Source organism: Pteropus vampyrus, unplaced genomic scaffold, assembly GCF_000151845.1.
Source record: "Pteropus vampyrus isolate Shadow unplaced genomic scaffold, Pvam_2.0 Scaffold3, whole genome shotgun sequence".
NCBI classification, from domain to species: domain Eukaryota; kingdom Metazoa; phylum Chordata; class Mammalia; order Chiroptera; family Pteropodidae; genus Pteropus; species Pteropus vampyrus.
The window spans coordinates 7,300,928-7,305,110 of record NW_011888784.1 but is presented as its reverse complement, the minus strand read 5'-3'; the positions used below and the strand labels follow the sequence as shown (position 1 = coordinate 7,305,110).

At 44.5% G+C, this 4,183-nt stretch overlaps 1 protein-coding gene across 3 annotated transcripts in view; it reads left to right on the top strand.

The window, feature by feature from the left end:
- Positions 1-4,183, top strand: part of SETBP1 (SET binding protein 1) — a 357,459-nt gene that overhangs the window by 186,315 nt on the left and 166,961 nt on the right. The window lies entirely within an intron of this gene.

Genomic DNA, 4,183 nt, shown 5'->3' with positions numbered 1-4,183 from the left:
CTCTGATCCTCTTATGAAGTTTGGGAGAGGGAAATGTTCCATAGTTTGGTCATGAGCAAAGTTGGCATAAACTCCCACTTTTGATTTCCAGCTTCCCTGTCTCAAGGTGCCAGCCTTGGTGATGACCTGGTAGCTTGCCCTCTCCCTCTAGCTCCTCTGTCATCTCATCATGATCAAAGCAACCTTTTTCTTCTCTTTTAATATTTTATAGCAGGGAAAAGATATAGACCAAGATGTACTCGGAAAGTGTGGTGGTGGGCGACTTAGCTTAGGAAAGGGTTAAACCGAGGAGGCAAGGGTGGGGTGGGGCTGGGGTTCTCCCTGCATTTCTCTTTTAGGGGACAGGGTGGTCACATTTCTGTAACCTTTGTGTGCACTTGCCTTGCGGTCACCGGTCTGGCGGCCTGGGTAATCTCGGACTCCTGCGCAGACAGATGGTTGAGCTTTGCTGATCATCTCCGTTAGGAAATGGGCCACTCTTCTCTCTGGCCAAAATGCTGTTTGGAGGTTGCCATGAGCAAACCCCGAGAGGGCACAGGCAAGGGCTCTCTGGGGACCTCCTTGGCAGTGGGGAAGATGGAAAATCAGCCTCCTTGTCTCTGGAAGGGCACTTACTGTCTACACGTAAACACATAGGCACCAGTATATATTTACACCAGACACACAGAAGTCCCTGTGTTCCCCACAGATCCAGTGGAGACAGAGCGTGTATCTAAAGAGGGGTAAATCCAAGAGTGAGATCCGTGGTGCTCTGTACCCCCTCCTGTCCCCTTTCAGCATGAACCTTTCTGTCTCTCCTCGGGATGCCTTAAGATCCCACCTTGCCGTACTTTTGTGGGGAGATACATCTTAGTTCTTGGCAGAGCCCTTCTGGGGTAGAATGAGTAATATCAAAGACTGCATATATTTGGGACTGTTTTCTTCTTTAAATTTGTTTCACATCCGAGAGCTCACTGTGCCCTCATGATACTTCTCCCATGTGGGGTACATTCTGTGAGCCCCCTTGTACTGCTGGGGAAACTGAGGACCAGAGTCCTGGTGAGAAGTGGCATCACATCCCACCGAGAGTTAGGGACAATGACAAAGCAGGAAGTTAGAGGTTCCAGGGTGAGAATGAACAAATTAAAGAGCCCCATTGATGAGAATCGAAGATAAATTTTTATGCCAGTTTGGGGTATTTCGTCACAGCTTGTTGATCTTTCTGTCAGGGATGCAGTGAGGTTTTAGAATAGGTAATCAGTAAGCCTATTTGACAACTATGGAAAACCAGTAATTAATTAAGGTACTTATTTACATATTCACACAAACTTCCAGGGGAGCTCAGGAAATGTAAAACAAAAACAAAAAAAAAATCAGCATTTATCCATATTCCACCCACCTCCCCACCTACCTCACTCACAGTGACATCCCAGCTAAAGACTTATTTTTGCCTGAAAAATGTATAAAAATAAATAAAAATGCTTTGCATGATGTTGTTTTGAGGCTTACAAAGGGTACATAGTGGAGAATGGGTTTATGAGTTTACGGAAGGGGTATGTGTTTTCATTGTTGCTTTCTGAGGTGATCATATTCTCTCCATGTTTGTTGAGCCACATTTCTAGATAATAGTAGACTTAAAATGAACTATTAAAAAAAGTGAAAAGATATATTTGGGGTGCATCCATAACGTTTGAGGCTATGATCCTAGACCTGCAGCTTCCTTGTTCTTCCCCACCCCCACCCCCTGACAAGCCCACAGTTGCTGGTGCAGATGGCTCACTCCCCTGGTTCTGTCTGACCTTTCCACATTATTCCATTCGTGTGTCATCCCCAAGGCTGGAAGCATAAATGCATATTTTTCACTCTTCAGGATGCGTGATCCTGAGGCCAGGAAGCCCTGGGATCTCGTGGCCAGTGTGTAGTATCCAGGCCAAAGCCACTTCTCCAGTGTTATTCCTAAATCAGAAAGGTCCAGTGTGTCTCAGGTCACCACCACTGCCCTTAGGGTGCTTCTCCAAACAGAAGCAGAACGCTGCCCACACGCTTAGGGCTGCCTGCCCCTCCCCTCCCCCACCTGGCCTCACAGCACCAAATTGTTGGCATCTGCTGTTATATTCACTTTCTCTCGTTGGATTTCAGGTGAAACCAAGCCCCGCGCATCCCGATGCCCACAGTCATTCATGGGTGTGCTCCCTTCCAGAAACTGTCACTGACTTTCAGGAGGGGAGCTCACTGAGGACCCCTCTCTGGAGTCACTGTAATCAAGCCTGTCAGCTGTCACACAGTCCACACTTTATCACTTGCCGGTGAAAGGGTTTTCTTTTCTTTTCTTTTTTATTTTGGTCCCTTTGATGCCTGATCTTGCTGCATCCTCTTAGGGAAAATAGTCATGATCTCCTCACTAATCTTTGATGTCTCTCAGCTTCGAAAATGTGGACACGGCGACTCTGTTGGGCTGGACTATTGTGTCTCTTTGTCTCTGTCCTCCTTTCTGCATCCAGATAGGAGGAGGGCAAGAAAGTGACTATCTGCCTTTCTCTCCGTGATTATTGGTTTGCAAAGAATCCATACTCATAAGCGGAAATAAATGCATACTCTGCAGGTAGAGCCTGATGGCTGATGCTAAGGTTCTAAGGCTTGTAGTTTGCCGTGGGAGTTCTTTCCAGGCTGGTGAGCTTGGCCTCTGGACCGCACAGGGTAGAAGCTTCTCCTAGAGTTGGTCTGGGTCTGACAGGTGGCTACTATTCTCAGCAAGTTTTAAAGGCATAAATGGAAAAGCTTCTGAAATTCACACTTAAACCTTCCCTTTGGTTCCCCCCTCCAAACACACCTTTCATTTTTCAATGTCCTGTTTGTCCTGCCTTGTGAAGCACTTGAGTCCCTCCTTCCTGGTTTTGGATGATTGGAAGGGAGTACCCTCTTCTCTTCCCCGACCTCCCCTCTCCACCCCTGAAAAGGAATAAAAACAGGCCTCTTGTTCCCTTTCATAGAAGCCCAACAGTCATATGCTTTCCTCTCCATGCTTCTTTTTATTCTATTTTTCTCCTTGTTATAAAAGCTATACATGTTCAGAGTGAATGAAGGTAGTCAAAAATTACATTTCCAAGCGTAAGAAAAGTAGATCCTGGGCATGTAATGTACATCACGATGACTGTCGTTAATAATACTGTATTGTATATTTGAAAGTTACTACAAGAGTAGATCTTAAAAGTTCTCACCACAAGAAAAATAATTTATCACTGTGTGTGGTGACGGATGTTAATGATAATTTTTTTTTTTAAGGAAACTTGGAAAATACAGAAAAACTCATGAAAAAGAAATTCCCTGTTATTCCACCCCAGAAACATAACTATATTTCGGAGTATAGTCTTACAATCTTTGTTCAATATAGACATACGCATGGATGGATTAAAAAAAAAATTTTTTTAAGCATATTTTATATGCTTTTTTGTTGCCTTCATTTTTATTTGTTTTCATACTTTCCATGTCACTGGAAAATCTGCTAGCAGCTGGCTATTTTTGTCTGGTTGCTAGCACCATCATTTATTTACCACTCCCCTCTTGTTAAACATTCCATTCCTTTTGCAGGCTGAGCTCTCCAGGAGCAGTCCCAGGCAAATGTGAGATCCAGGGCCCGCATCTAGTATACAAATAGCATCCAAGGCTTCTTGGCATTTATGTCCTCTTTGTTTCTTAGTTCCTGCAGAGATGTGAAGGTTGCTTAAACTTTGCGGTAACACGGCCATGTGAGTGTGCCTCTGGGCATTGGTACACGTGCTTACAAGGGCCCAGGTGGGGATGTGGTTGAAGAAATAACCATTGTGTGGGGCCCAAACTCAGATGTAAGTTTCACATGCGCAGCCATCGTGCTGAGAAGGCGATTTTGTAAAGACTCATCCCCCAGTGACGAAAGGACTTGGTCTTCTCTTACTTTATAACCTCTCCATTGTCACACAGAAGAGGATACTTCTTTTAGGAAAAATGAGTTTTCATTTCAAGTGTGCCTCCTGATAGGATTTTAAGGGGCTAGTGTCATAGCTGTCCTGTAAAGGGTAGCCATTTATAAGGAATTTCTAAAATGTTCATTGTTATTATGGCCAAGGATACAGTATAGTAAAGGGTGGCAGGGAGTAAATGAGGACACACAGGAAAACGTTTTTCAGTGTGGAGAAAACAGAGCCTTTAGTCACTGAGTTGCCATTTC